Source organism: Apteryx rowi, unplaced genomic scaffold (assembly GCF_003343035.1).
Source record: "Apteryx rowi isolate R43461 unplaced genomic scaffold, aptRow1 scaffold_222, whole genome shotgun sequence".
Classification (NCBI taxonomy): Eukaryota; Metazoa; Chordata; class Aves; order Apterygiformes; family Apterygidae; genus Apteryx; species Apteryx rowi.
In genome coordinates, this window is record NW_020448553.1 from 619,698 (window position 1) to 639,900 (window position 20,203).

At 35.6% G+C, this 20,203-nt stretch overlaps 1 long non-coding RNA gene across 3 annotated transcripts; it reads left to right on the forward strand.

The window, feature by feature from the left end:
* The first annotated feature begins 39 nt into the window (after positions 1-39).
* LOC112965702 lies at positions 40-20,002 on the forward strand. Of its 3 annotated transcripts, XR_003253364.1 has the most exons (6): positions 40-128; positions 1,531-1,617; positions 5,084-5,222; positions 8,252-8,412; positions 10,921-11,110; positions 13,864-14,044. It is a non-coding gene; the product is annotated as an uncharacterized LOC112965702 (long non-coding RNA). The 3 variants fall into 3 exon arrangements; XR_003253365.1 differs by lacking the exons at positions 5,084-5,222; positions 13,864-14,044 and adding an exon at positions 19,133-20,002; XR_003253363.1 differs by lacking the exon at positions 5,084-5,222.
* The last annotated feature ends 201 nt before the right edge of the window (positions 20,003-20,203 follow it).

Here is a 20,203-nt window from a genome sequence, read left to right on the forward strand (position 1 = left end):
GGCTCGCGCCGTGGGTCCTGCTCGCGCTGCCTCCCTGCAGCGCCTTGCTCAGCGCGCCGCGTTAGCGTCTTTCACCTCTCTGCCTTCAAACCCAAGCGCTGGCGGAAGGAGTTTTCATGCATTTGTAGGTGCGTTATCTCCCGGTGATCGCAAATGGGCACCCCGTATGGCTGCACTGAGCTTTTCGGGGTTGTCACGGAACAGTGTTCGCGTACCCATGGAAAAGCAAATTGTGCCTGCGTTGCTGAAGGCTTTCCCATTAGTCTTTTTTTTTTTTTTTTTTTAAGTCAGAGACGATGTTGTTTCTGACTTAATTTTATGAAGGATTTGGCTCTTATTACAGTAAAGAGAAGGGTTTATTACAGCAAATTCCTTTAACTCATCAGTACTTTATTTCTCAGTAATTCTCAACAGTGCTTATGTTTCTTGTTAAAGACGTGCGAAGCTTTTCAACTTAGGCAAGAGTCTACAAAACAAAGCTATGTTTCTTAAGTAGTAGACCTACTGTCTAGTAACTCAGAAAGCCATGAATAGAATTGCATCAGTTTCCCAGGAAGTTTTTTTTTTTTTTTTTAGATATGTCTACCATTAGATATGTGTATCAAATGGTATTTTGTTTAATTTTTTTCCATAGCTATGACTAGCTGACATGGGAGCATAGACTCGAGATAATTCTTTAACTAAGACTCCTATATCATTTTTTTAAAGGCATTGCACATTCTGACATATAAATATTGGTGTGGACTAAGATAATGTAGTCTTTACTGATGATTTAGTAGAGACATACAGAGATTTTCTAAAGACATCTCTGTGTCAAATTCCTGAGGTGAGGCATTATCCTCTTAATATTTATTTATATATTTAAAAATTGTCATAATCCCCCAAACATTTTTAATTTAATATTTTACATGTAAAAAATTAAATGGAGTGGATCAAATTAGGTGATTGATCTAATAACTTTTAGGTAAAGGCCTTATGATATTGCATGAATTGTGATGTATAAAACCTTTGAATAAAACCAATTTGAAGTGTACCAAATGTTTTGGATATCATATTTTCCTTTGTGCTTTGCTATTCTGAATGGACAACAGCATTAATATATAATTTAGCCTTCACTGAACAAACTTCTCTGCAGAACATTTCTTAAAGGGCAACTCAATATTGAAATCTGCTCAGCTTAAAAAAATAGTAAAAGCTGAAGGCCCCTTCCAGTTTTTGTGATTTTGAAATCACATTTTATAAAGTTAAAAAGATGCTCCTTTTTTCTATAAAAAGATATGTATCAGAGGAAGTTAATGATATATATCAGAAAACACAAGACAGTGCAAAAACAACTGACCTTATTTCCAAATATGTAAAATAATAGAAAAACAGAGAAGAGCATTTTCCCTCTTTATTTTTAATGCTATTTGTCTTAAATAGTATTGGTAATAAGAATAGGTCAGATATTCCATAGTCATTTAATTAAAAATAGTGACTATAGTCTGCTGCTTTGATCATCTGCTGACCTATGCTGCAATCCATTTGTAGGTTGATGACAATGCTATCAGAGGACTGGACTCCTTACTAGAAAAGAGCTTTGAATTTACAATTTTCATTTCATCCGAGCTATTCAAGGTAATTGACTGGTAGCAGATTTAATTGAAAAGCTGTTAAGAATTTTGTATTGGTATTTATATTCATATTCATACTTCTGACTAATTATAAACAGTCATCTAACAGTCCTGCTGTTGAAGCCTGTTAAATTTTTGTTCCAGTAGGAGTGATAAAATCAGGTTTTATCAATATTTGAATCACATGAGTTCATCATTGGAATTTTTTATTTTTCTCATTTTGTGGTATTATAATTGTTTTATGTAAGATCAACTGTCTACATGGCAGTGTATGATTATTCTTCAGTACTGATGCAGTACATGGGTAATCAGGTCATTCTGACCTCTGGATTTCCTGGCACTCTGGGTTGTCCAGTCACTCTGTTGTAAAAACAGGAGTTTTTATGCTTAGGTCTCAATCATGCCCCAATTGAAGTAAAAAGAAAATTACACTGACTGCAGGATCAGGCCCTAATCCTAATACACTCTTTATATACACAATTAGGCCTCGTGATTTGATGAAGAAAGAACACATAGATTGTTACTGTATGTTCTGAAGTAATATTCCTGGTCTGATACTTTGACATAAAAATTAATAGCACTGAATTGGTGAACTCTGAGCTTCAGAGCTATGGGCAACAGAATTGCTGGTAATTTTAATTTTGCCAGAAATGAGAAGGGCATTACAACAGAAAGGTGGGTAGACAAAATAAGGCTATGTTTTTATATAGTTTTAAAATATAGACACTATACACAAAAAAAAGCATAAAATGGAGGAGAAGAAAAACATAAAATGGAGGAGAGGACAAAACTCTGAACTGCAGAATTACAAATGTAAAGAGACCAGAGCTATAAAAAAGAATAGTTATTTTAAGAAAGTTARAAATCTACAGATATGGCATAGTTGCATGTTACAGAAATTTATTCTTTAAAGTTCCCTCCACAATTATAGCATTTTGAAATTTATAATTTAAAATCTAGCTTAAAGGCAAAGCAACTGCTAAAGATTCATTGCAGGGTTACATGGTTCTTTTAAGTCCTTTAGTAATTTTCATCACAAAATTTATATATTCAGTTCCCCTGCCCGGCCTGTCAGCCTGACTTTTCTTTTTTTTTCTCTCTCTTTTTTTCCCCCACAAATAGGGGGTGAGACTGGGTTTCAGATTGACAAATTGACATTAGCTTTGTTTTGCTGCTTGCGCATAGTACGTACACCCTTTTCATTATGATTTCCAAGAGGAAGCTAAGCTGTATATTGAAGAAAGAAAGTACAAAAGAAATGCATTAACATCTGAATATTAATTAATCAGTGAAATGAACTACCGCAGTCCACTCAGGCTAGTATTTTTTAACACCATATGCTTTGTCAAAACAAAATAATGCAACACCATTCAAAATGAAGGGGCAAATCACTTAGCATGTCCAGAGCACTAATTCATAAAATTTAAGAGTTGGATAAGTATTTTGAAATGCCTCAGAATAGCATTTTGTCTTCTATGTATTGTTCTCCACTGGGTTAGCAGATTATAACCTAAAATGAGATTTCTAGCATTGCTTTTATGCAAAATTATTATTGACTTCAATATGAGTTTCATCCACAGGTTAATGGAATGCCCCTAGAGTCTTTCTTTTAAGTAAATAGTGAGCCTTATTATAAAGTATATTTTACTGAAAAAAATTTTGAAATAGGTAAGAACAGTAAATAATAAGTAACTATTTATGACAAATTTATTTTTTACTTGATTCCTATCTGAAAAAAAAACTTGATATGCATGCATCAGTCACTGACATCAAAGAAAAAGAATATGCACACCCCAAAAGGCCGAGGAAGATTTCTCTACTGTCACTGACACAAAAATTAAATATAGCACACAAAATACTGCCTTGAACCAAGGCATGCCTGGATTATTAATTTGGTATGATTCTTGTAGACAGTCCTCATATCTGGTGAAAGTGCAGTACTTGTCACATATTAAAAAAAAAAAAAAAATTCATACTTCCAGATTTTTTTTTGTAAATATAATTCCAATAAATGCATTGTTTGGCTATGGATAAGGTTTATTTCAATAAAACATACTTCCTTTACTCACAAATAATACTGATTAACAGATCAGCAGATTAACTTTTTAATTAAATATATGAAAGCACTTGATTTATTTCATTAACATAAAAACTATGGTAGCTGAATATGCTTTTGATCAGGTATTTGACATTTTTATTCCAGGTTTAACCTGAAAACATATTTGATGGCTAGGTAGTATTTTTGGAATTAAGTTATATTAATTTAAAAAAGGCAAGAAGGACTTACCTATTAACATTTTGTTTAGCTTCATTCTGATTTGTTTGTATGTTCTGTTTGTCAAAACTTAAAATCTTTTGTTTTTCCTTCATACATGAAAATGGGCATATATTCTTAAGCTATAAAAAATCTTTTAAAAAAAACTTACAGTTTTCACATTTAAATTATATACTATTAAGCTATTAATGTTTCAGTCTTTATTTAAGTACTGAGGTGAGATTGGTTCCAGAGGTAATCAGAGAAGAACTTGTTTAAAACATCATAGCTCTTCTGATTTGTAACAATACAGGAAAATCTTACATTCCTTAAAAGTTCAATTTTTCCTTAATTTTACTGAAAAAAAATCAGATCATTTTAAATCAAAACTGTCTTTAAATGTATTTGTATTTATATCTTATATGCCAAATAAAATCCTACTGAGATTTTGTACACCTCTATGTCTAAGGTTGCAAAAAAATTATTAATAAATAGGCGTGTAAGCAAGCTTTGTTATGATGTACTACATAATACATCCTCTCAGATAGTTTTATCTTTTTGTGAGTTTTAACACATTTTTAATCCTATAAATTAAGTGAAACTGCTGTATTTACTAAATTTTCAATCATTTTATTTTGGTCTCCTATAGGGAAATAAAGCTATATAGTTCATAATGTATTTGCTCTTCCTTAAGGTAAAACTATAGTGTCTGACTAAATTTATGGAGAATTATAAATGAGGCCTACATAAAAGATGCACACCTTTAATGGTGAATGGAGAAATACAAAAAGATTCCTGCTGCTTGAGCAGAACTGCTGATATACTTCTATGTCTAGTCCTGTGTCACAGATTAATATATTTTATCATGCTCACAACAAAATGCTAGGAAATGCTTTTTTTAATGATTACATTTGTATTCTTTCTTTGTAAGCAACATCTATTTGTAGTAGATTTTAGATTGATATTTTTTCTACCCTTCAGATCATCTGACATAATTTACGGATATTTCAAAGTTGTATGCGCTGTTTTCATGCTATTCAGGCAGCACTCAGATGCAAACATCACACACACTACTCAAAGTTCCTTTACATTTAGCTTTATTTTTTAGGTTTATTGAGAAATGTCTAATCTCTATGTGCTTTTAAAGCGTAAGCCAAATACATTTGAAACTTGACAGTGTTTTAAGTAAGACTTTTTTACATGTTCATATACTTAGGGAAAAGATCGTAGTCTCACTGCTGGAAGCTTGTATGGAGGATATTACGCTCTATTTTCAAGAGGCATTCACAGTCTGTCACATTAGTGCTAGAGATGTGTATAGAAGAGCAATTATTATAAGCTGACATCCAGCAAATGTAAGTAAAAATAGATAAACCTCAAAGGAAAATTAGCCTGTATGTTTTACATACTATTTGTGTCCAGATGTTTAACGTCAGGACACTAAAATGTTATTTAGCATAGGACCTAGCTGGTAAAATAATTTTGTGTTTATATAAGAAACAGAAATGTGTTTTTCTTAGCTCTGCATTTAGTTAGTTCCTTATCGAAGTAGATAAATACAAATATATAAACAGAATGAGTTATCAGTAATCCAGTATTCAGAGAGATGAATGGTATAATACTTTTAATTCCATTTGTATGGTTCAGCAGTATCAGGCAGAAAAAGTATTTAAATCTAATAAGAAAATGTGCAGTTTTCTAAAAAAGATGTAACAAATACTATAGCAAGAGAGAGCGCTAAGTGCTATTTTTTGTTGTTGTTGTTAGAATTAATCCTGCTTTTTATGAAAATGTTTGATTCTGGTGTTAGAGCAGGGCTTGCATGCCAAAATGATAGATGCCTTAAAAGAAGCTTTGATAAATAAAATCCGGCAGACGTTGGCAACTGCAGTTCCCTTTTGGCAATAGTAAGGAATGGCTGAGTAATATTTAGGAAATAGAGTTATATAAGACGGTTTATTGCATCTAAAGATATTAGGGCTAGATCTGCAGCTCATGTAAATCAGCACATCTCCCTTCAAGTTTCTTATATTGCTTTGTATCAGCAGAGAATCTGGCCCATATCCATTATCTAGAGGGAGTATCAACTACTACAAAGCATACTTATCTAACCAGAAGCAAACGTAGTTTGCGTAGCTCATTGATGTTTCTTGTAACACCTATGTTAAGCTTTATAATGTGATAAAAATCTGGCACGCTTATGTGTGGTTACAAATGATTTTAGTTTGATAATATCAACAATTATAAATTAGTATTTATCACTTTTTTTAACTGCTTATAATTACATTGATAAAAGCTTAAATTGATATTGATGAGGAACTAGTAACTTAGGACCTTTCTGTTCCTCTAATTGACTTTTCTGGGAGCAGAATTAGGCCTGTTCTCTGAAAAAATTCTGTCTATCAAAGTAGTATGTAGTTTTGTTAAAAAGTATATTATATTTTTTGTGTTCTCTTTTAGAACATATTTCATATCTAGTGACGAACACATTCTACAGAGCCACCAAGTTTAAATGCCTGGCTTTTACAAACAAAAGTATTAGTCGACCCAGTCAAATCACTCGAGAGTTAAGCTCAGATGCAAGTATCTACAATGTCCAAGTTAAAAGGCTTAATTTAAAATATTGCCCTGTGAGAAACAGAATAACAGAGCAAACCTGGTTTCATTCTTTATTTGTTTGACTCAAGTAATGAAAGAGCAATTTCACTAATTATTAGAATTTTGAGCAGTAAACATTTAGTATATGTAGTACCTCAACTAGTGGGTATAACACTGCAACCGTTGGAACAGTTCAGCAGCAAAGCTAACAGTAACTCACAGGCAAATCGCAGCATTAAAATAAATGGCATTTTACACATGCTGAGTAGTGTGCACTGTTTATACAACATCAAGTTTATTTCAGATTGTAGAAATAGTTTTGACGTAAAAATACAGTTGTGATTTCTTGCCCACTTTTTAATGGCAAATGACATGGTCAATATTGCAAAACAAAGAGGAATGCTCTGGTGACCTTAAATTTATTATGTTGGTAACATGACGGAAAACTACAAGTGTCCATGTACTGTCTGTTTCATGCAAGATTTATTTGTTGTGAGAGAAAGCCATGATGGTTGGTTAGTGAATTAGGTCAATAAGCAGTAGGATAGTGATAGGGGAGATTCTATTGCTCTTGGGGATTTAGGCTTCCTAGCACGACATTTAAATCAATAGGAATCATCAGCTACCCTAATCTGCCTGTACAAAATAGCATTGGGCCTGAGGTGATGGAAAAAAATTGGAAGAGACCCTGGGAAATTGCTTTTTTTCCTGAGATATTTAATGAAATGTGGTTGTGTAGCTACTTATAAAAGTATTTTATCTACTTTTATTGTATGTATCATTTTATAACAAATACAATGTATTTTCAGAGGTTACATTTTAACACTAATTATCATCGTCACTTCTTACTGATACATTCATAGAGCTCTTCAGCTCTTGTTGAAATATTTTTTGCAAATTTGTCAGTAACCTATCAAAATGTACACTAAAAAGAGACGTAAGGCAAGAGATTCTCATTACAGTATAAACAAAAATGTTAAGATCCTGGCTTGCAACTGCTGGAATTAGCTAATGTAAGACAATGTTGATATGGCAGAAATGCTAACAGAAAGTCAGAATTAAATTTACAAAGCTATCCTATATTTACAAAGGGTCCTAAATTTTGGAGGTAAAGTGAATGCTTCTTCTTTGGTAATAATTCAAAGTGCTGAGGATACCAAAACAGAACTAAATGAGCACATCGATGAGATGCAAGGATAAAACTACATTGTTTTCACATTGTATATTTTTATTGAGTACACAGGAATTTGAGATGAATGTATGCTGCCACAGCACTACTTAGAAAGCTGAGAAACAATGTTCTTCTAAAAAAAAGTTTTTCTTCCTATTTTATTAAAACCAGTTAAGTAGTATTTAACATTTGTCAATTTGCATATGTTAAATCATAAGTAAGATTTGTTATATATATGAYAGAACAGTTTTAAACAATATATTAGAAACAGTACATCATGGAAAAACTTATCTTACTTCCTCTTACTGTATGCTTATTATAAAACATAAGTGAACCAGTTCTTTGTTTAAATGGTTATGTTATTTATTAAAAGGATCTTTTTAGACAAAAGATTTTATCTTAGACCACTGTTCAAAATACGTATTAGATAGTGCCCTTGAATTCCACTGTATCCTCCCATAACAGCATGTTAACCTCAGAGAGCTGCATAAGCTTGTAACAGATATTCACTGATGGGTCATTCTGATTCTGTCAGTCGGGAGTCCTGCTTGCAGCACCTATATGTGATATGTATTTGTACAGTCAAATGTTGTTGCCATTATACCATTTTTACAGAGATAAAGTTCCACTGAGGCCAATTAGGCACTACTAGAGTGAAGAGTGAGCAACAAATTTCAAAATTTGATCCATCATTTCTTGGCTGTGGATCCCTATGCCCATCTGTTCACATGGCAAACGGCCCACTTGCAAGTTAGCTGGACCACTTCCCCTAGGAGGTAAGTGACAGGCAAGAGCAGTTTAGTTGGTCTCTATAACAATGCGAATATAATTTCTTCTGCAGAAAGTGTGGTCCAGTATCAAGGAGAACTGTGCACCATTTGCCTCCTTTCACCGTATTATATTTTTGACATGTATGTTGTTAGAAATAGTTACATGAAGGAGGAAAGAAAACAAGGGTCTTACTGGTATTGGCTGCTGCCAGTAAGACAGGTTATATTGGAACAGGTGCTTTGAAAAGCTGTGAAAGCCAGCTGAAAGGTGTCAAAATATGTATAACATGAACCAACAGTTCACAGACATTTTGTGTGAATTTGGTCTCATAGCAGAAAAATTTGGAAGGGACACTCCACTGAAAGAATCTGTCTTAGAAACACAACCAGTTTAATGGGCATCCCCTTGGCTGGTCAACAACAACGTGTGTGATGCCCTCACACAGGATGAAAGGCAAAGGAAAAAAAGAAAAGGATTTCCTCCTGTTACATTTATATCCTTCATTATCTTGGAATTTTCAAATCAGGGAAAAAAATCTATTAATCTGTTCCTAAAATATAAGCCGGTCATCTAGTCTAAACATAAAAGTAACTCACTTGAAACTTTGTAAGCTGTATTTTGGTGAGTGATTAACTGCAAAGTGTATCTAGGTAAAAGAAAGAAGAATGCGTGATCCTTTTTATAGTACCGGTCAAACTAATGCCTGTGAGCCACACTTGTCCCTTGACCTTGTTAAATGTGGCCCACGTGTTGGAGGGAGTACAAGCAACTTTTCCGACACATTCCCTTCCCACATGTTTTTCCTGCAGTGTGCTACTGTAGATAGTTCTAAAACACATGGGAGTACAAGTGGCTTCCCTATGTGTATTTTAAACCTAACAGAGCTACAGCAGTGAAAAACACACGGGGATAGAAAAGGAGCATCAGAGAAAAAATGCTTTTCCACTATTTGTGCTCATGTTCTTCATGTGTTCAGGGAACACATGGGAGAGCAAGAATAGGAAAAAAAAAAAAGGCAAGGGAGAGCAAGAGAAGAAAAGAAGAGGAAGAAAGAAGCAGACCTAGAGAAGCAAAGAAAAAGGAACAAAAGAGTATGGTAGGAGACATAGAGAAAAGACGATAGAAGAGAAGGCATGGCAGGGAAAGCACAGGAATTGTCAGGGAAAAAAATCATTGAGCAAATCATCTCATTGCTAGAAAGAAAAAAATCAAATGTGTCTGTGCTTTTTATTTCAGCTTTTAAGATAGTTTGTGTGTTTAGTTTTAACAAATGTAGGAAGAGGCATGTTTTGCACATTCCCCGATGTCATCCCTCCTTTCATTTTCTGTCTCCAGATACCGCATCTTTGTTTCTGCTTCTGCTTTCTGTCTCATTCTGTCTCCTGCTTCCCCCTCCCCTTTTTCTCTTCTCTGTCTCTCACAGGCAATGAATGAGATGTAGCATATCATTGTATTAACAGGGCCAGTTTTTTTTCCAACCTTGCCTTAAAAATGGAATGCCAGTGAGTGTGTTGTTATTCTTTCAGCCTTTTTTTCTGAGAAGACTTAGTTGAGACAGCCTGAAGTCATCAACATAAACCTAAGTGAGCATATGGGGGAAATGTGACTTTCGCTCCATGCTAGTCATGGGATATGGTCACAGTCTAGATTTCAAGGAGCTTTACAAGAAGTTAGCGCTGAGAAAGTTTTCACTGTAGTTGATGAAGTCAAAGAGGAACAAATAAACAATCTCCCATCTTCCTCTGTCATGCTCACAGCCACACGTGTGCACCCATAGCCTCTGCTCTGCATTTCCCTAGGTGCACTGCTTCGTGTGTGCATCAATTACCCTGTAAGCTGTAATTTGGAAGGAGTCTCTTTATTTTGTCATGTTGCACAACAAATCTGAGCACGCTGATAGGAATGTGCAAGGATTACGTTATCTAAAATTATAGATTTGAGTTAATTTGGATTGGAATAAAGACTAATTGGCTTTGAACCTAATTTTTATTGTATTATCATTTGATAGACTTTTGTTTATCTCAGAATTTTTTTCCTGACTTTTGGATGAAGAAAATATAATACTGAGTTTTGGCATTGCATTTAGATTTATGATTTTTACCTTTAAATGCAAAGAAAGACTCTTAAAACATGTTTGTATTCTTTTTTTACCCCTCTTTCTTTTGGTGGTAAGTTTTATGTTCTACTGCTTTTCTTGATTTTGACCTGTTTTTAGTTGTATGCCAGGGTATCAAGGTTTCCAAACTGAAGTCAGGAGCTAGGAGGATGAACAGCTTTCAGGAAATAGTCAACAGCTCTCAGGGTGCAATTGTAAAGGTCATTTGTTATCACATCTGCTCCTGTCAAGGCATCCTCTCTGAGGCAAAGCCCATTTAAGAGACTGGAAACCCTGGGAGGTTCTGTGGTAGGATTTTCTCTCATGCTGTATGCTAAAAAGAGTGCATTCATCTGTGGAGTTCTCCCAGCATCAGGGAGAACTGGCAGAAACCTTTCTCCTCTGCCCTGTTTCACAGTGGCCTTCATTTCCCAGCCCCTGGCCTGATCCTAAGTGCAAAGAAGCCATTAACAGTGGGATTGGTCTGTTTTCCCCCGCATCTCTTGGGACAGAGTACAACTGGAGCCCATCATTTCGCAGGAAGTCCAGAATTTCTTGAATGTGGCTGTAAAGCAGGAGAAAAGAACAATGCTGGGGTTGGGTGACTGGTAAGTTTTACTACTTGTACGTTGGAACTTCCCAATGTTATAAATTGCTTGTGCCACCAAAGTTACCAAGCTCCTTGGGCTGGGATAGTTGTGCTGGCCCTGCTGGGCCGGCACGGAGGTAGGTAAGGTCCTTCTTTGTGCTTCCCACCATCCAGGCACATCATTAGAATCACAGTGCCATTCGCTGCTGGAATAATGCCATGAGGATTTTGCATGCAGAAAGGGAGTCAAACATCCATTTTATGATAGTAACCTAATATAATTGTATAGGTGTTACAGTATATATTATCATTACAGTACTTTGAAAAAAATGGGCAGAATTTAGAATATGTTGTACTGTGCCCAAAAGAGTGTTATCTAGTACAGTTTTTAAATAGTCTGTGAGTGTAGCACAATACCTGAATAACTTAAAAAGAGTTGTCATATCAGGTAGATAATACTTGTTTAGAAATGTAAGCACATACCAGAGTACTTGTTCACCTAAACTATTATTTATGGAAAAATGTATTAGACTAATATTATGGGCCAAAATATCTTTTAGCGCAAGCTGGTAAAGCTGCTTGGGATTTATGTAGCTGTGCCAATTATACTAGCAAATAACTTCATTTTGCATTTTTATATATTTAACAGATAGACTATTTAAATTAACAAAGCTATGTTATAGCTCATGTTGACATCTTGGAAAATAAACTGTTTATATAATTTAAAGAAAGTAAAGGTGCATTAGTTTAAAGTGTAAGACATTTTAAGGTATAAATAAATTCAGACAAAATCTTTACTCATTCTTAGATTTCAGCTGATTGTTAATGTCTATACTGCTCTATGAAGATGGAAAAATTAGGTAAAAGTAGGATTTTGGAGAAGAGGCTTTTGCCCTTATTTAGAAAGAAGTTCCATAGCTGTTCTATAATGTACTTTACATGGCAGAGAAAGGATAAATAATGGTGAATTCTGCATCTGTCACTATTCTACATCTGTCACTCAAAGAAAATTCCCCTTTGCCTTTTTGGGAAAGTTGCCTAAGGATGATAGGATATGGCTGATAACAATAATCCATATTTAGGCAACCAGAAGATTGTGACAATATTAGCCAGGGTAAGGGAATGCAGTCTTAAAATCAAAACATCTGTATGGTAACTTTAACTTACCCTATTATGCCTACATGTTGCAGTGTCATAACTTACATTCCTGCATTATCTTTCYGTAAGAATACACATCTAGCCTTGAAATTCAGCAGTAACTTTAAATTAATTTGCTTTAAACATCATATCATAAAATTAATATTACTGAAGCATGGCAGTTCATTTTTAGATACTAATAGTACCAGTAAGTGGTCTTCTACTTGATAGATTGCAAAATGTGTTGTATTTTATCCTTGATTATGAGAACAATTTGATTTGCCTCAGCATAGCTATTAAACAGTTACAGAGAGATTGATTGTAGTGGTATGAAGGATTTCACCATTAATGGTTTTATGAGAGAGATTCAGACTATAAACAGATTTCATGGCCATTCTTAACCAGAATATCTGAGGGGAATCCCTTCCTACCCCACAACCCTCCACATTAGTTTGTCATGGAAATTTCTGTCAAAACAGAGATTTCTTTGACTTTCCAGTGCTTCATATCACAACATGTTGCTATATCGCCAGCATTATACCAGTAAGGACATTGGTCATGGTTGCATAAAATGCAGGGGACAAATGCCCAGAATAAAATACTGTAATGAGTTAAAAGAAGTGTAGTACATGGTGAGCCTGATCCTGTCCCATGAGGGATGTCAGAGGATTTCATCCTGTTGATCTTAGAGAGGATCAGTCCCATTACATGTATTAGTAAGTGTCAATATTGATTCGAGTTCTCCCATCTTTCTACCCCCCACTCTTCTACTTATTGCAGGACCCAGGGCTGATAGCCTATAGCTGCTGTGTAGCTTGAATTTAGGAGTGGATATGCAGCGTCTGCACTTGGGCAGCCAAATCACATTGTATGTCCTCTCTTCATTCTGTATGGCTGCTAGAATAACTTATTATGATACTGGACTTCCAAAGAATATATTAACTTCCTGACTCTCTATAGTAATACCATGCAGCTGGTTCAAATAAACATTCCAAGCCAGTGCATTTTTCATCTTGAAAAAAATAGCAATCCCAAAGAAGTTTTGTATTTATTCAGTGCTTACTGTCATTGCCTTTGACACCAACCACAAAATTAATAGCTTAAAAAATGGGAGTTACTCTCTAGGCCTTTGCACTGATTCTCTTTTGTTGTTCTTCATTTATTTTGTTGACTGTTGCAGTCAAAATGAGAGGAAAAATTGCTCATGGCATTAATTTTCTTGAGTTATGGCACTATTCTGCCTCAGTAAAACTATACTGTTGTTTTTTATACTTTGAATAAAATTTGACTTTTTATTTGAAGCAGAACCCATATACAGAATTCAAGTTGCTCTTGACTTTACCTTCTATAATGCATTGATGCTGGTACAAAAACATAACTAGATAACTATGCTATATGTATTAAACTTTTGCATTGAATTATATAATATTGCTATTAAAATATATTATGTTGTTTCTTCAATGTTTCCTTGTCAGTTCATTTATTAATATTGCTTCAATTAAAAGGGCTGATGAAATGTTAAGACTCAGAGCCATCAACAACATCATCATGTGTATCATGGATATTTTTTCTGGATAAGGGTTGAAGATTTGATTATACTTGGCCAAACTGTTTTTTGTAATTATATTATTGTAGGTTGGCTTCAGTTTTGGCTTCAGAGAGAGTGCACCTGTGTTTTGCTCCAAATACTGCTCAACAGTAAGATACTAACTCCCACCAGAGAAAATGGGATATATTGCAGCATGCCGGTCTTCCATTTCTATTTAATACTGCCATTTATTAAGTAATTTACTGATAAAATTTGCTAGATGCTCCAGGTTTCTGAGTTGTATTATTTTAAGCATTAATTATGGATTATTTTAGATAATCCTGTGTATGTTCATACTTTCTGAGTTTTTTTCTAATCTGATGGGTTAATTATGCAGAAAAAAGTGATATACATTGTGGAATTCAGAGTTAGCCATATATATGATACCTATTTGTAAGGATCTTTCAAAAGCTGGACACGATTTTTGATATCTCTTTTATGATTAAGAGGTTCTGGTCCAATTATGAGTGATGTAAATGACAGTGTGTCACTGATTTCAATGGGAGCAGGAGCAGATGATGTTTTCATGATTACATCATACATAAAGAAGGCAAATGTGTATGCAAGTCTTATAACAATGCCATATCTACATTTTTATGTGTTTCTTACAGCCTGAATGAGTGGACAGTATGGATATAAATCTGTCTTTGATTAAGACAGATTATTCTGGTGTCCTGTTATAAGATTATTTTACATAAACAAAGTTATCATTGACAAGTATAGAATCATTCTGATTTATAGGGCTTTCTGAATAAATATAAACATGTAAAAATGCTAATTTATGACTGGAATTAGGGGTTTAGATGAAGGTTCTTTTCATTCTGCTTTTGCATTAAGGAAGACTTTTGCATGGTACTGGTTCAAATAGTCATGAAATTTTGCTTTTATCAGAGATCTATCATATTCTTTAAAATTTACAGATAAGCTAAATCAATCTGTAGTTCTGCAACTGGAAGGTAAGGGAGTATTGTAAACTTTTAGTACTAGGCAAATACATCAGAGCAGTCTGAACCCCCAAATGCTCTATTAAGGTCACACACATTTCAAATTAGAAACCTCTGTTCTCACTCATAAATGCCTCAAAATTTTCAACTTCTGATCTGCAACTTTTGGTGCTTGAATATTGTAACAGCACTGTTACACCACTGAAAGTGGTAGATACTGACCCTTGTGCCATATGACAGGGTATATGTAACTGTAACCCTGACAAGGTTCATGTGACTGGAGAAAAGAAAGGCTAGAGCTCCTGCATACTAGAACTTTATTATAAAGGTAAAGATGACTGGTTTTGAATTAGTCTATCTACATAAAATATACTTACAAAAAGAACAGTAGATTTAAATCCTTTTCTCCCCATTCACATGACATCAATCATACTGCTTTATAAATGTAAGGAAAGCAAAACATAGCTCATGCTCCCTGCCTTCAAATTTGCTGTTGTTACCAATGAAGGACTGTTCATTTATCTTGTATGTTTCCAGCTTCAGTTCTTAAAATTATTTTGAGTATTGTTGCTTTGTAGTTCTTCTTTTGTTCTTACTAACTGCAAGACATGTAACATGGAAGTGACCAAGTGACCATACAGAAATATAGTGTATAGAAATAATGGTAAAAATAACATTATAAAAATACAATTTATATAAATATTCAAAAGTACAAAATACATTCTTATTTCCAGGTAGAAAAGCTCAACCTAAACTATTTGGAGACAGATGTCCCTGTGTCTCTCTATCCCCCAATATCTGATTTCTGCCAAGCTCTTTTAAATGTGAGAGAGGATAGAGTTTCCCAACAGTTTATTGCTAGATTTACAATGCTGGCAACAAAGTCATTTTTAAAAAATGGGATAGACTTCTCCCAGGACCTGATCTCTGTTTGGGTTAATGGATTATATGGGCCAGACTGCGACTGCGACTAGCCTGTACACAAGACGCTGCTGCAAATGCAGAGAGGAGCCCGTCTTGCGGGAAACTGCTGCTGGCATCCCTCCGGGTAACATCCACCCGAGGCACGAATCAGGCAGGTCGGGCTGATCCACACACTTTCATAACAAAGCGGGAAGAAAGGTCAGTGCTTCCCTAAAGGAGAGGTAAGCAGCCCATGTCCTGGTATTGGCTTGCTTAGAGAAAATTTGTTCCTTTTGTAATTACTCCAACCTTATGTTATTTCAAATAACCATGATCAAGACTACTTATTGGTCAGCACATAGGAGGTTAGTTATTTGGCTGTGTATTTTAATATTGTTGATTAGATACTAATAATGTTAATTTTTGATCCTTGCATAGAACTTTAGTTGAAATCAGTAGGGTGTAAAATTGGCAGTATGAAGCCTTATTTTGTATTTCAAATGTATATATTATTTTAAATAAGTTCTAGAAGACCTGTGCTACAGCAAAAGCTAAAAATAGCTGAAATGGTTTGGTGCATCAAAACTTTTTTTTTTTTAATTTCTGCTGAGTGCAATGAGCTCATTTTGTCCCAGAATCCGCACCGCACCAAGTAATTGGTTTACGAAGCCCAGCTGCCACAGACAGCTTGCCCTTGCTGCCACTGAGATCTGCGGCACCCCGCTTTTGCCACTGGTGGAAGCAGGATTAGGGTTTGACATCCCTTGTCTGCAGCACAGAAATTTGGTGGCTCCTTCGGCTCGTTTCTGGTGTACAATGATTTGTTTCCTCTTCTTTATTTCAAAGAGCTGCACATAAGGGTTGCTGTGCAGTAGTAAAATTAAAGCAGCGCAGAATATGAGAAAAGCATACAAAAACATTTACAAATAACTTTTTTTTTGAAATTTAAATCCTTTATAAAAGGTTGTGAAATTACAGGTATTAATTTTGGCGTGTCCTATCCTTTAATAATTGCTTTTGAAGTTGCTCTGACCTTAGATCAGGATAACTTTGTTTTGCGCTACTCAGGAACAGCCTGGTTTTGCATACACACGAACTGGTATTTTTTTGTAAGAAAGATACAAAGAAATGGTGTTTAATACATGTAGTGTGCGTGTGCGTGTGTGTATTATATATGTATATAAAAGTATTTGATTTCATGTCACTATTCGACACAAACGGGTGGCGCATTGCCCTCCCGGCCAGCCGTGCGGCCGCCCCGCCGCCGCCGAAGCCCCTCAGCGGCCGCTTCCAGTCGCCGCCATTTCCTCTCCTCGGCGGCTCGAGGCCTTGGCGCCGGCGGGAGGGGCCGGGGGGGAAGCGTCCCCCCCGAACGGCTCGGCCCGCAAGGCTTGGCGGGCGCCAGGCTCTGCACATGGCGGCTGGAGGGGCACCGAGGAAAGGACCTGTCGACAGGCGGAGCAGGTGCTGTGAGGACAGGAGGAGGAGCAAATGGCGGCGGGGCTGAAGAGCGGCGTGAGGTGAGGCGGCGCGGGCAGGGCGCGTGCCGCAGCGCGGCCGTTGGGCCGTCGAGGGCAGGAGGGCTCCCGGGGCTGGCTGGGCGAGGCTCCGCCGGGAAGGGCGGGCGTTCCGCGGGCGCTGCGCACTCGCGGGGGGCCGAGGAGCAGCGGGTAGGCGGGGCGGGGGCGGCTCCGCCGCGGCATGGCGCTGAGGGCGCCCCCCGCCGCGGGGCAGTCGGCGCGGTCCTGCCGCCAACTGCAGCCTCGACATGTCTGATGTTTCCGCCACTCCAAAGTACCTGGGCTTCCTCTGTAGCTTTTTATTAGTAAAGCAGAAACTCTGTGACCTTCAAACCTTCTACCATCCCTCCATTTTAAGCAGTTCTACAGGTAATTATTTTAAGAACAATTACACAAGATGTTACCTCAGGCAAATCGTATAAAATTAAGAGTACAGTGCTATATCGTCGAATTTCAAGTCAGTAGGAAGTTTTAAAATCTGTAGCCTTCTGGCATTCCTGTGGTTCAGTATTTATTCGTGATACATGCCAGAGGAAAATGTAATGCTATACAGAAATGAATGTGATCGAATCCTGTTTGCTTTCACATAATTACATTTATTTATTTATTTCAGTTTAACCTCCATTTGAAATGTCATGTATATCTCAGCTAGACTAATACATTAAAAAAAATAAACCTGTATGGGAAGTGTGTTGAATAAGCAATTTGTTTTCCTTGTAATTAATGGAATTTTACCTAAGGTACAAGTTATAAATAAAAATAAACTAACAGTGAGTGGTAGTTTGCTGCTGTCATTCAAATTAGTGGACAGTTGGGTAATTACAGACCATCAGAGAACTGCTGCAGTACTGATTATTATCTTTTAAGAACTTACCAGCCTTTCATCATTCAAAAGAAACTTGTATTGAAGACTTTAAATATGTGCTATTAATAAAATAAATCTATTAAATGGTAGGATGGTTGGTATGTTCAGTTTACACATGAGAATAAGTCATCTTTCCTTTGTTGCTTTGTCCAATATAAAATGCCACATTGTGAAATAGGTAAACAAATCTTATTTCTCTATGTATATATGTGCCTTTTTTTAGGGCTTGATTGTACAAACATGTAAATAGCTTTACTGAGATGAGAAGCTTTGGAGCTGAGTTGGACTGTACCTGTGATTAAAGTTATATGGGTTTTTGTAGGGCTGGATCCTTAAAATTTCAGAAGAGCCATGTGCTTGTATGCAAACCATAATGTATTTGAACTAAAGAGAAAGCGTACCCATGAGAAAGATTGGCAATAGTTGTATCTGTTATGAACTGGAAATGCATGTTATTTCAAATGTTATTTATATGATGCTTCATACTTATTTCATGTGTTATTTAAAAATCCTTATGAAAGGTATTTTTATATGTGTTTGCAGAATTTTATTTTCAAAACCAAACAAGTTGCTAGCCATGAAAGTATTATTGACAGTTGTAATTCTCCATTTATTTCATATCAAAATGAACAAAACATATTTTACAAATAAAGAACAAAATTCCTAGCCTGGACATTACTTTGCCAATTTTAGTTAAAAACTGGGCTTAGGGTGGAAATGATGTATCTATAGGTCTTCTCATCATAGAGCTAACCCCAAATTTAATACRTTTCATTCTATGATCTTTGTATTTACTAGAATTAACAGTTGAAGCATAATATTGAAAATGTATTTATGCACATAATGATGTTGTTGGAGACAGTGAAATTTATGTCTTCGGGGAGGAATTAGTACGAACAGTGTAATACTGATGGTAATATGCTTACATCAAAAGTATTGTAGAGCTCTTGGGTCTTGTCGGGGCTTTGGATTCAACCTTGCAGTACTGTACTCATCGGGTGAGCGCTCTACGGAGACACATTGACTCCAGTTACAAGGCATTCACTACCTAAGCTAATCCATATCGTTTGTCTATGTGTTTTAGTGTTCATATGAGAATGAAAGAATCAGTGCTGCAGCTCTCACTTGGAATACTTGCACAAGGGAGGATTATTCATCTGAGTAAGATTTCCAGAACTGGGATCATAAACATCTCTAAATAGAACACTGAAATTGTTAATAATACAAAACAAATGCTAAATATTTTACTCTTCAGTTGTTTTCATTGATCCAAATTCTAATAATCATTAAGACATGTCAAAAATATGGGAATATATTGTTTATACAAAAGGTCATTTGAAGTCTGTGGTAATTTTTAATTCACTGAATTGTTTTCAGCAGGCTTATCTGTATGTAGCATAATCTCTTGCCCGTTTTCATCAAAACATCTCTAAATTCATCATACATGAAAACAGAACTGGAAGAAGAGGAAATGAACAATTTTCCAATTTATGTAATTTAAGAGAAATATATGGGGGGGGGGGCTTTAATGCCTATTGGCTGTATGAAATACGAATGATTTCTACTTACCAAGCTGCAAAAGCCTGTTAAAGGTGGCAGAAATACTGGTTTTTAAAGGGTTCTGTGGTCTTGTGAGACTGTCTTTGTTGTAAATCTGCACGTGTCATTGAACTGGGTTCTGTGATTTGTAAAAGATCATAATTTTGTTGTTAATTTTATCATTAATTTTGTCATGTTTTGGCTAGATATTTTTGGCACAATATTTTGAACCAGCTTTACAAATTGTATGTTAAAAACAAATGGAACAAATTCAGAAAATGAGTTATTTTAAGGTTGCTTGACTATTTCATTGAGAATTGACTATTTTAACTGTACAATTGTGTTATTTTAATTTAACATGAAGATTTCCAGAGTCATGAATAGACTCATGTGTACCTCTTTTTTTKKGGGGGGGGGGGCACACTGCAAAGAAGAAAAGGTTAAATATCTGAGAATCTGGAAATACTGAATGCATGGATGCATAACAAAAGCAATTGTTAACATGCTSTTAGTATAGTATTCTAAAAGCTAGTTAATGTTGTAATGGCAGACTGTAAAGGGCTATAACACTTAAAGATAAGCCATACATGATCATATGTTTTTTGTATTTTGTATT